The 13108-nt window shown below is 46.1% G+C and overlaps 1 long non-coding RNA gene across 3 annotated transcripts; it reads right to left on the bottom strand.

Annotated features, from left to right (window-relative positions):
* On the bottom strand, positions 1–11093 carry LOC107320815. 3 transcript variants are annotated; one of them, XR_001558389.1, is made up of 3 exons: positions 11048–11093; positions 5380–5492; positions 1–4205 (listed from the first exon to the last, which is right to left on the bottom strand). It is a non-coding gene; the product is annotated as an uncharacterized LOC107320815 (long non-coding RNA). The 3 variants fall into 3 exon arrangements; XR_001558390.2 differs by having other exon boundaries at positions 1064–4202; XR_004308988.1 differs by lacking the exon at positions 11048–11093 and adding an exon at positions 8352–8592 and having other exon boundaries at positions 1064–4202.
* Between the last annotated feature and the right edge of the window lie 2015 nt (positions 11094–13108).

The raw sequence follows: 13108 nt of genomic DNA, 5'->3' as shown, positions 1-13108 counted from the left end.
AGCTATCAGCACAGTGAGACCCATCTGAGGAAGGTCAAAATTGGGTTTTGTCCTGAGCAGGTGGGAATGGCTGGAGCAGAGCAGTGGTTTGACAGCTGCTCCGATGGTGCAGGATGTGAAAGCTGGAGGAAAATTCAAGATGGTGAAACATGAACATCCAGCACATTGTCCTTTCACCTCCTCTGAATGCAGCTGTGCCATTTTCACTGCATCAATAACTGGAGCAAGAAAGGCAGTGACCCGGACAGGGCCAACAGTGCATCGCAGCAGTGCCCACAGCACAGCCAGGGCAATCAGCCTGCTCCCATCTCCATAGAAGATGCACCATGCCAGGGCACTGGGTACAGGAGATGGGCCCAGCTATTTCAGGAGTGAGTTTGGCCTGGGGCTGGTGCTATTTGGAATGACGTTGAGCTCAGTGACCTGTGGAAGCCACTTGTTTGGCACGTGGTTCGGTTCAGAGCCCAACCTGCAAACAGTAAAGTCTGGTTGCTCTATAGACCAGAATAAGTCCAAACACTCTTGGAGGTTACTGTCAGGATTTTCTCATCTCTCAATGAAACAGGGGCACTGTATCCATTTCACAGCACGTTTCACTGCCTTCCAGACACACATCCCATCCTTGGGCCTTCCCTTAAAAGGGGAACGTGAACACTCTCCCCAAAGCCTCTGATGTTGTCCTCATGGTCAGTTATTAGAGCACAGGCATAAAAGAAGAGGTATGTGACAGATTAGGTGTGGTATCTAATGGAGAAGAGCTGGCAGAAGAGGTGCAGCCTGGCTCTTGCTGATGAGCAGGTCACTTAGATAACACTGCATCCCGCTGTGCTGATTACAACACAACAAAACACAACCAACACAGAGAACAGACCATAACTGAAACCATCACAGATGACTGCAGGACAGAGAGACAAAGCACAGCATCTCAAGTGCTGCTGAATGACTCACATGGGTGTGTAGGGGAGGATGATGAGACAAAGCCAGTTTGTTTCACAGGCTCAACTTCCCCCCCCACACTGCCTTGAGCTGAGGTTTGCTGTGCTGGCTGGGCCATGACGCAACATTAATCGCTACCAGGAAACATGTAACACAGAGATTTTATAAATAAATGCATCTGTGTTGATCTTCCCACTCCTGTTTCACTCATTGTGAAACTGCAAGTTCGGGGTGAGGGCAGGGCTGATCCCTACAGAGCAGAGGGCTGCATTGCACAGGGAGAGGGACATGCCTTGCATTTAACAATTAACACCAACAGCTTAAATGTGAGTCAGGTCTGTGAGAAGATTGGTTCTCATCTAAAGGCATCATCACAAAAAACCTACATAACTGCATTCTGGAGGGAGGGCAAGCTGCAATTGTTCACCCAGTTGAAGTGCAGATAGATATTTCCTTTGTAACGTGTAGATGCTTTTGCACAAGAAATTCTTATAAGAGGAGTAATTATGGCAAACATGTCTCAATAAAAAGGAAAGGAAAGAAAGAGTATGTATGACACCTTTCGAGGCACATCAGACCAGTGAAAGATAACAGGTTGGATAAGCTCTTCATACGAGCCACCAGCTACTTATCTAAATTGCATTTCTCAGCACTGTTGAGAAACACTGCCCCTCTTCTAAAGGAGGCCTGAAAGCAGGAGTCCTGTGATGTCTCTGCCCTCACCCCTCCTCACAATTCCCCTCACACACCAAAACTGCTCTGTGCTCCAGCAGCCGCCTAATCACTACCCCACGGAGCACAAATCAGGCTGGGCAAAAGTTGCTTGGTTGGCAATATTCTGGCCTCTGCGTCAGCAGTGATGGGCAAAGCTGGGATTCAAACACATCTGTTTGCCATTTTAACCCTATTAACTAGATTTACACTGCTGTGAGGGTGGGAAGAGAGAGAAACCTGTTCTTTGCATCAGCCTCTTGGTAGGGTGGCAGAGCTGTGCTGCATTCATCCATCCCTTAAACCAAGAATGTTTCACCAACTGATTTAATTACGTGAAGCTTATGCAGGAGTTACAGAAGGATTAACTGGGCTTTATCATGGTTATTATAGAAAACGATTGTATTGTTACTATTACAGAGTTACAAAAATTAGAGAGGAATCACGGCAAACTTGGCAAGAGCTCATTAGGAGTGTGTTGAAGTCTGCAGGAGCTAATTAAATATGCCTATATCTCATAATAAACATTTATCTACCCACAGCCTCCATTCCCTACCTCACTTTTCACACACATGTCTGTATGTTTTGGTTGCAGGGCATGAAGCCCCCCCAGTTCTATCCTTGCTGCTGGGGCTGTGGGCTGACTGCCCTTCCCCTGCACATGAGGCCATAGCAGCTGTTCTGGGATTACCTAGAGATGCTTTATGAAACATCATGAAACTGTAATACCATTAAGGTTAGGAAAGACCTCTAAGATCCCCATGTCCAACCCCATCCCACACCACTGTGCCCACTGACCGTGTCCCTCAGAGCCACATCTCTGCTGCTCTTAAACACCTTCAGAGATGGTGATCCCACCACCTCCTTGGACAGGTAATATCTTATACAGCTGCTGCAGAAAAAACTTCTTGATGCTTTAAGTTATTGGCCCTATTGATGAAGGTGACCTGTTGTTCCTCTGCAGCTCACATGGTTGTTCCAAGAACCCCCCAGCTCTGTCCAAGCTCTCGAAGGGAGCACATCTCTAATCTCCCAAGGCATTCACTTTAATTTTGTTAAATGCTACTTATCTGCAGGATCCATCCTGATTTCCCTGGGTCATCTCGCTACAACTGTCACACAAGCCCCTGCCTGTGTCAATGAGGGTAAACGTGGAGCTGCTGTCAGAGCAGGAAAGAATGCCAGGACTCATCCAATTCTCCTTTTCTTCCTTCCTTGTCTTATGCCCTTGAAACAACAGAGGAAATCTTTGCTAATACACAAACACGTGTGCTCCTCCAGGAGTTCCTCTTAGCTCGTGCATCTGTCACATCAAAATTGCATGGGGAAAACAAGGCAGACAGCACGAGGAGCCTGGCCTCATATTCCTGACCTTGCAGTTCCGCCTGTGTGGCAGACGGATGGCAGCTGTACTAAGGTTGAATGAGAGAAAATGGAAACCATAACCTTGCAGGAGATGCTGGTTGGGAGACATCAAAACAGTATTAAACCATTGTAATAACACATTTACATTCAAAGTCTTAAAAAAGGTGGCTGGTGCCTTTGGTGCCTGTTTCCAACACTGTGTTGGTCTGTGCTTGCTTACAGCAGCAAGCTTTTCTCGGATATCTTCTGCATCCCTTCTGCAGGACCACTCCTTCTGTAAGGTTTAACAACAAGAATGACACAAAGACATGGCTTCTGGTTCATCTGCGTAGTTTGGAAAGATGAAATCGAGGCAAAATTCATTTTGTCAACAGCAGTGTGAGTGCTGACAGGAGATGGATAGGAACAGGCAAAAACTTGCTGTAGTAGCGCCCAACAAATCATTTCTTGCACTCGTGATGCCTGGACATAGGAGGATATTCTCGAGGTGACTTTCAATGAACCTGTTATTTTTAGGACTTCAAAATGAAAGGGTCTGTAGGAAAAGAGAAAGGGAGAGAAACCCATCCCAAAAGGCACATGACTGTGATACTGATTCTGTTCTGCCTCATGACACTGGGCATCCTGCAGGGGGCCAGAGTGGAGGCGCAGCCTGTGTTGCTCTCCAGGGACAGCATGGTGTACTTATATTTCTTAAGCCATCCCAAAATATCAGTCTCTTGGAAACAAATTCCTTGTCATGTTTAATCTTTGCACGCATCTTCAATAAAGCAGATGGAGAGGGTGCTGAATAATGAAATCCTTAAGCCTGTTCCTGCCAAAGTCAGATGTAAAACCACCCTCAGAAACACAGATTACGCTCTCCCTGACAGCAGGACCAAGTCTGTTGGCCTTCTGTGCAACCTGGTGGATCCTCTGTTCTCCAATACATTGCTCCTCTGATTACATCTTGGTCAACTAAAGACAATGCCGTAACAGTGCTCAGCTCAGCAGCCTGCTCCCAGCAGTGCCGGGAGCAGATGTTCATGGAGGGGCCTGGGAACAGGGTGAGCATCAGAGGTACTTTCCAGAAATCCACTCTCTGCCATCTGGGCTTTGTTATTCAAGGAGTCTGTTGTCATGCACAGAATGAGAAACACTTCTTTGTCTTTGTTCTGAAAACCTTCCAGCTTTAGTTAATGTCTCCAGCTCTGCTAGAAAGGACAGAACAAGTCATTCCCTCTTTGCCCTCTCCATACCTCTCACAAGCAGCAGCAGGAGGTAACACTTAACCAGCCACTGCAGTCCAACCTGAAGCTGAGCCAAAATAGGCATCACTTAGTTTGGTTTTGGTTTTCCCAAAGAATTCCTGCTGATTTGCAGCAAGACCCCATTGGGTCCACTGCAAAACTTGCTGGGCTCTGCCCACTGCATTGGCTCTCCCTGTTCCTGGCCATTATTTTGACAACATTTGATCAGGTGTTTCCTTGACCACATAGACTTCACATCCAGACCTCAGTCAAAGTACTTTGCCCCAAACTTATATAAGTAGATATATGTACATATATATATATATGTACATATGTATATACATATATATATATGTACATATATGTGTGTGTGTATATATATATATATATACACACACTATATATACTATATATATATATAGTTTCATCCTGTGGATGATTGGATGAGCAATGCCTACTCTTCACGAGCCATGCAGCCTGATGTCTCTGCCAACCAGGAACCCTGTATCAAAGCCAATCAATTAAACCTAACCAATCAATTAAGCCAATCAGCTAAACTGAACCACGCAATTAAACTCCACTACGCCCACTGAGCAGGCACGTTCAATACTCATAGCAGAAGAACCATGTACTGAAGAAAATCCTGATGTTTTCCCCAAAGGTGTCACTCTCCCAGATACAAAGCTGGATAATCAGGGTTCAGTTCCTGCCGCTTCTGCACACTGTGAAGCTTTCCCTGCCAAACTTCATTCCCAACTGCTGCCCCAGGTAGGGAAGACTTTGTGCAAGGACAACACTTGGTGAAGGCCCTGGAGGAGGACCTGACCCAGGACTCACTGTCTCACATCTATACCTTTTCCAGGAGGGGTTGCATACAGAGGGAGGACATTAAACTTAGCTGCAATTTCCCAACCTGGAAAAGAGCTGAAGAACTGTTGTGCTGTTTGGGTGGCCAAACATGAGTTATTGCTCAGCTTCAGTCACACTGCCTTATAACCTCTTAAAATCATATCTGAACTGAACTAAAACAAAACGTAATGAATATTTCTGGTGGAACACTTTTAGGTCAGCTTTCTTGAAGTCCATATAGTATAATATGCATGAAATTATCTCTTCTTTTAGCTATATGTGCTCATACCTGAGACCAGGCTGAGAAAGGAGGCTGGAGAGGGTCGGTGTCCCAGCAGAGCCCTCTGACAACAGCCCTGGGAGATGAACAGGGGCCCAATGCTGCAGTCTTGCCTTTGGATCCTGGAAAAAAAAAGTCTGATGAGAAATATGGACTCTCATGATAGACTTTCATATCACCGATTACTAAAAGAGTAATTAAAAGAGCTATGTGAAATCTTTTAGAACTAGGAGAAAGAAACAGCTTTATGAACCATAATGCAGCATGTGAAGGGCAGCGGTGCACCTCCAGGATTTTCAGATGCATTCAGCTCATGAATCATGAGATGCCCTGATGCACACGGACAGTGGGAACTGCCTGAAAAGAAGGAGCACCACAGAGCCAGAAATCAGAAGATAGAGAAGAGGGAGGGGGACTAATCAGCATTAGCACTGCTTTCAATCACTGTGCTCCCTATAGAAATCAAATTGCTTGACTCATATTGAGCTCCCTATTATCACTACATGCTGTTAGGTCCATCCTTCCCTTCCCTGGGCTGCAGTGCTGTCCCTGTGCTGCAGCCCCATCTGCAGAGCAGAGGAGTTAATTGGGTCTCACTCTCTGTCTCTTTAAATATAACTCCTAAATTTGGTCATTTGCCTTCTTTTTTTGTTTAAATCACAATAGCTCTTTTGGAAAAAATACTCCTCCCACCAATACACAGCAGCTTTCCAAAGTGACCTTGAAACCTTCTTCAGCAAACTTAATGGTTGCAGGTTTTAAACCTCTGGGTGGGGGCATCAAGCTGTTAATGCCACAGAATAAATGTAAAATACAAGCACTCCCCATGCAGCCTGCATCTCCAAAAACACCCAGATGTGACATGAAAACACATTAAATACACACGTGCAATCCTTTATGTGTCACATGCACACATATAGCACACACATTCAGTTCTTGCATAAGAATACATATACTTGAAGTGGCCATGAGTGATATGTGAGAGCAACAAGCCTCTGTTCTTCATTACCATCTGAGCATATTGCTTCCTGCATTAACGAGATAAATAAAGTAATAATTCTCTCTAAATCTGTGCTGCACTTCTCACTGCTGAGCACTGCCTGTACATTAACAGGGTGATGGGATGGCATTATGGCTGCTTAAATCCAGGTATGGAGCTGAGTGTTCCTCCTTGCACCAAATAGAGGAGAAATCCAGCAGTGTGGGGAGAGCATCTCTCTGAGCTCTGCATGCATCAGAAAGTTGGCCCTGAAATAGTTGTCTATGGGGATGAACTGACATCCAAGCTGCCTTTCCAGGTCTGTAGGTTTTATCTGATGGGCTGTGAGAGAAGGATTTCCTCTGGTTATTGTGGGTGCCTCCAGAGATGGATTCCAGAGCATCTGAATGCCTATGAGACGTCCCCTTGCGAGGGCAACCCAGGGAGAAACCTCAAGGAGGAGATGTAAAGCTGAGGTTTTATAGCAGCTTCCCAGACAACTGTGGTGCTGTGCCAGCAGCGCTCCATGCATTGTTATGGGAGCAGAGAAGAGGGAGTTTAATTTAGAAAGCAACTATTTCATACCTACAGCTCTACATGACAGCCGAAACTGTCACTCCAGTCAAGCAGCTTTCCTAATTCAGACTGTATTACAAAATACATATACAGAGTGACAGCACAGCACTCCCATGGTTGTTTTCCATTGGCTGCCCATGGGTAAACCTTCTGTACTCCCAACCCCTGCAGTGCTACCAGGAGTGCTGGAAGAGGTATAGATCCACCCAGCCAGGCTTTCTCACACCCCTCCCTTCCTAAATGGAGGCACCGTGCTGCCCCAGCCCAGCTGCAGAGCATTTGGATGAACAGCACTACACAGTCAACAGTCCTGGGTAGGAACAGAAGCAGCAGGATGGGGACAGAGAATGGGGGGGGAGAGAATAGGGTTCTGGTGCCTGTTGTGGTGCTGATAGTGTCATGATTTTGGCCAGAATCAAACCCTCAGACTGGTTTAGCTGCAGCAGGGTGATGGCTTATAACTTTCCCTACAAATCCTAACGTGCTTTGTAGAAAGAGCGCCACAGAAATGAGAGGAATCAATACAAAGATGCCTCTGTGCGTGCATGTTTTATATTAAAGCTTAGTTGATGACTTCTCATCATTTGAAAGAAATGTTCAGCCTCAGTGCTTGAAATTATCCAGCTGCAGCATTTTCTACTCAAACCAATCTCCAGTTAATTTGATCCTTCATTTATCTTGAACAAAGCCTCCTAATAAAAACATTTGTATTACAAATGATACACTTGATCAATGGGATTGCTTTAGGCAAGTGTTTGATAATTTGAGCGCTAGCTATAAAAAGTTCCTGTTTAATCAATGGAGCTGGCCCAAATTCGCAGGGATAGAAACAACCCCCCCCTAAGCCTGTGCATCACTAAACAAGCCAGACTGTAATTAAATATTGGGTTATTTAGATGTTCTTAACAACATTATTGTTAGAACTGGGTAGTGTAATCTGTATGATATTAGCCCTAATTATTTTTAGGTAACACGATTAATTATTTAGTTCAGTCCAAGTGACAAGAATGGATTGATTCAAAATAGGAAGCTGACTGGGCGCTGAGCTATTAATTTCCTTTCAATCCTGTAATTCCTTTGGCCAAATAAATGAGATAAATACACACATGTGAAAAAAGCCAGAGAGCTCTTTTAGACACAGACACACACAGGCACCTCCTCAACCAAGCTACACATTGGTGGTGGGCAGAATGTTCCTTACTGGCTTTGTCACCAAACCAACCAGAAAACATCTGATCTGCACTTGGGGTAATATCACCCTGAGCATTATGGAGGGCAGGAGGGGATACAGAGCCCTTTGCAGGGGCTGGGAGGGGGAAGCAGCTCTCAGCAGCATTCAGGGCTGCTTTTCAGAGATCACTTTCCATCCACATGAGCTCTTGAAGGTCGCAGACTGCTTTGCTATGGATGGTATGTTCTCACTTACAGGCCTGGCTCTGAGTGAAGGAACGTTATCCCTTGACAGTCGTAGTGAATTTCTGCTTTATTGCATTTGCTGCTGTCCCTCACTCCTGGATGCTTTGGGAAGCAGTCGCGGTGCTTGGAATTTTATGCTGCGTTTATTTTCATTAATGGTGGTATTAATCAGCTCTGTTCCCTGGGTCTCCACAGACTTCTCAAGGATGCACCCGGAAAGCAAAAAGATCTATGCCAGGATTCCCATTGCTTCCTATTGTTATGGTTAAAAAGGAGACCATTACTCCCTTTGCTCAAATTTTGAACCATAATATCACAGAAACATTAAGGCTTGAAAAGACCTCTAAGATCACCAAGTCCAGCCCCCACCCATCCTCACCATGACACCAAAACACATCCCTCATTTGTGCACAAACACACCAAAAACTCCCAGCAGTTCCACCCCACTCAAGAAGCCTCATTCTGACAAGGCTCTCAGCTGCGGTATTAGGAAAAATACCTCAAATTCTGATACAATTTTGACCCCTCACACGTGGCTGTATTGCTTTCCCTCTCCAACACTTTCAGATCACCATTGCTAAGACTTCATTTAAAACAAGGCCAGGAAGCAGCATGAGGCGGACTCTCTCTTGTCACATCGTGTGCTGAGCTGCACATCGCAACAGCCTCAAATCTCTTCTAATCCATCACTTCTTTCCCCCTAGAAACTCTTTTTTTTTTTCCCCTTTTCTTTTTTTTCACTGCATTGTCTCTGGCTGTTATTTATTTATTTGGTTAGTTGACTTCAAGGGACATTTCTCCTGGCTGGATAAAGACATTTTACAAACAAATGCGTGGAAACATTTCTGATAATGCTGCAGAAGCAGCCGGGGCACCAGGTCCCTGTGGGCAGGTGATGCTTTGTGTCATTCACAGCCACTGCTCTGCCTGATGAAGGAGCAGTGCCTGTCACAGAGGCTGCAGCAGAGGCCCCAAGCGGAACGGGGGACAGGGAGGGAGGAATTAAAAGGGCTGTTCAGGGTTCCACAGGGCTTTGAGCACTCCCCTGGGGAGGATAAAAAGGAATTAGAAAGGACTTTTATTGACGAGGATGTGCCGCTTGTGCTTTGATATGCGCACACAAGGGCAGAATTGTAAGCATAGTGGGGGAAGGTTCTCCATGGCCAAAATTATCAGTGGAGAGTTATAAGCTGTAGAGAGTTAAAAACCCTTTGGCTGAGAGCTTGGGTAGATGCAATGCCTCTTCTGGTGCTTCACAAACCGCCTCAAAAGGCCCAAATGAGGGTTACTAAATAGACAGGAAGGACTTGCAACGCATCCGTACATACTTCCTCCAGTTCAGAAAGATCCACATTCATGGAGTAATTAAGGTTGGAGAAGACCTCTCCAACCCCAACTCACTCCACCATGATACCAAACTATGTCTCTCAGTGCCACATCCACACACCTCCAGGGATGGTGACCCCATCACTTCCCTTGGCAGCCTGTACCACTGCTCTTTCATAGACTGTATTTCTCCTCTCCTGGGGCAGCTTAAGGCCCAGAACTTATGGCTGTGACCTCTCATCCTACTGCTATCACCTTGCTGTAGCCTCCTCTTGGGGAGTTGCAGAGAACTATGAGCTCATCCCTGAGCAGCATCCAACGGAGAAGAGAGCACAGAGCCGGCTGCCTGGAGAGGAGAGCACCTGCCTCGAGACTCTGTGATGTTTACTCTGAGTGAGAAATTATTGCTCTCACTACAATACTTCAGGAGTGAGACACAAACTGAACGGAATCCACACAAATGAGGTCATTAGCGTAACTGAAAATGCTGCTAGTTCCTTCAAGAATGAAAAATATGAGTAATTCCCTGGCAAGGCCCAATTACAGCCTGCCAGCACTCACCAATGTGTTATATCTATTATGAAATAATCAGGTAGCATTAATAAGACTCCCAGAAAGAACATCAGCTAGCCATTCTCCCAACTGCATAAAGCTGGTCTGACTGTTCAGGCTGTCACCTGCCTGCAGAGCTCAGTTCTCTCTCGTCAGCTTTGGCTGAAAGGGTTCAGGTCCACCAGCTTGTAAGCAAGAGGCTTTGAATGGGAAACAGGACCAAAGCTGTGGGAGTGACAAGGAGCTATTGCCTCTTGAGGAAATTCAGAATCACAGATAGTGGGAGAACTATAGTGAACAATAATCATAATATCATAGAATGTTTGGCTTGGAAGGAAACTTAAGGGGGAAACAACAACCAAACAAAAAACCAAAATAAAATGGCTTGGGTTTGTGCTGGAAGGATCCTTAAAGATCATAGAACTACAGAATCCCAGAATGATTGAGTGGAAGAGACCTCACAGCCCTGCAGTTCCACTGCTGCTATGGGCTGTTTGCCCCCTATAGCTCAGACTGCTCAGGATCCATCCATGGCCTTGGGTGGTGTAAGGCGGAATGGAGAGTTATTGTCCGCAACTTGTAATGGGCCCCATTGCTCAATAATTGTTGCTAATTGGTAATATGGGGACGCCTCAAAACCTGGAATTTGTCCAGGAAGGCATGTCCCTAAGGGGGTGGTCTTCTCCCCCTTGATCCAATTATATATTTTCCACAAGAAAGACATTACAGCCACAACCACAGGCTCCTGCCTGGCTCACCAAATGTAAGGTGGAATGATACAAAGATGATAACAGATATTCAAAAGGTTATTTATAAGGAAAAACTCACCGATATGGATGCCTTCACTGGGAAATGCTGAGACAATCTCCACCAGGGAGCAATCTCCAAGAGATGCTGCCTTAGCGGTGGCCAGCCCTTAAATGAGGTCTAGAGGAGGTGGAGTCAAGCTCCACCACTTCCGGGAGCACAGCTAAATTACTCTCACCTGTGCTCCCACAGCTGACCCAACACTTGCCTCAAATGGTTAATCAGAGGTTCAGGCTGTGATTACCAATTTCCCATGCAGGTGGCTCCAGGGACAAGCAGCAGTTACCTCTGTGTGAACAATTACCCTCTAACATCTGACCTAACTCTCCCCTCTTTTAGCTTAAAACCATCCCCACTGTCCTATCAACGTTAGACTGTGTAAACAGGGACTGAGGACACACAGTTCCCCAGGACAAGGGCACTGCTCCCAGCAGCCAGGTGCTGTTTCTTTGGCAGACGGTTGCATTGGCTCCACAGCCTCACCTGTCCTCACAGGGGAAAGGAAGGTACTGAGCCTCAGCACAGAAGGCTGTAATGAGGATTAATAAGGCATGTGAAGACGCCATGTAATTGTCTGGCTAGATGTTTCCTTTGCACCTTATGCTATCATTTATGCTTATGCAAAGTGGCTGTAAAACGCTCCTGGTCTGATTCAATATAACTCCACAGTTCTTCACGCAGGTGTAAATTGCTCTGCAAAGTTCAATGCAATGTCTAAATGCAAACTAACCTGATCATCTCTGTTGTCTTTGGTCTTGTCCCTAAACTTCTGTGCAGCCAATTGAATATTTCATGTGCCCGATGTGCTACAAGACAGAAGGATAAGTCTCTCATGCAGAGACTCCCCAGGGGGAGGATCTGCAGTGCCCCCGAGGAGCTGCAATGGTGATGTTTTGGGTCACAGACTCAAGGCCAAGCAGAGGAGCAGTCCCATCACCAACCTCAGCAGCGTGGTGGTCTGAACCTGAGAGAAACCATGCAACACCATTTAGAGGAAATGCTCCAAACCCCTATGCCTGACCTTGTACAGCCACAGGAAAAAGGAACTGCAGACCCACAGCAGCTATAAAACGAGCCTGAGCTAAAATGCATGAGCTGGTATTACAGGGAATAACCCTTAAAGAGGTGGAAGGCTTTGCTCGATGCACTCCTACAGGTAATTTCAATCCCCAGCAGCTGCAATCCTTCAATAATGAATGTCAGTCTGCTGGCCAGCTGAGAGGGGAATAAATATCTATTTGCCTTCAGCAGAAGTAGCCTCAGTTTGACATATGACATTCAAATGATATGAACTTTAAAAGAGTGGTTAAATGACTGCTGTTTGACTTGAAACCTTGAATCCACTGTGGCAGCATCACGGCTGTTTGCCTTCACTCTGTGGGGAGAAGGGATGCTGGGCTTCAAAATGAGAGATCAGAATGCTGCTGCAAAGAGAGCCTGTGGGGTGCGGTGTGTCCAGCTGATAAGAGTACAAACACTTGTGGGACTGGAGGGGAAGAGATGGATCCCTGCACACAGAGTCATCCCTGTGTCCTCTCTCACTGAATACGGCACATGGGGAGGTGGGGAGGGAGGAAATGGCTGGAGGACAAATTTGAGGCCATGGAATAGAACTGGAGGTGAGGAGGGGTCCCCTACCTGGTCCTGTCCTCCTTCTCCCATCCTCCTCCTCCTCCTCCTCCTCCCTGCTGCTCCTGAGGCTCTTTTGTGCTCTGCTGTCCATGTGGTTGGTGCCACCCATTCGTGTTAGAGTTGTCCGAGCAACCGGCGCTGCAAAGAATTTACCTCTCTATTTTAGGAGACCTTGTTAAGCACTTGTCACATTAGTCTGTCAGCTTAATACCAGCAGTCATAACACTTTTATAACCCACTTGCTGAAGTGCCTTTGCTTGCAATCCTCGTGCTGAAGCAAGAGCTCAGGACCAAAGCTGCTGCAAGAAAAAAAATCACTGCTTCCTGACCTTTGGGCAGACTCTGTAGGCTAATTATCCCATTGATTTTACCTGAATCGAGTGCTCAGTGGGGCTGTCTGGAGGGCTGCCTCGCTCCAGCAGCACATCCCAAACAGTACTCGTGTGGGCA

Source organism: Coturnix japonica, chromosome 14 (genome assembly GCF_001577835.2).
Source record: "Coturnix japonica isolate 7356 chromosome 14, Coturnix japonica 2.1, whole genome shotgun sequence".
Lineage (NCBI taxonomy): Eukaryota > Metazoa > Chordata > Aves > Galliformes > Phasianidae > Coturnix > Coturnix japonica.
This window is presented reverse-complemented; position numbering and strand designations above follow the sequence as displayed.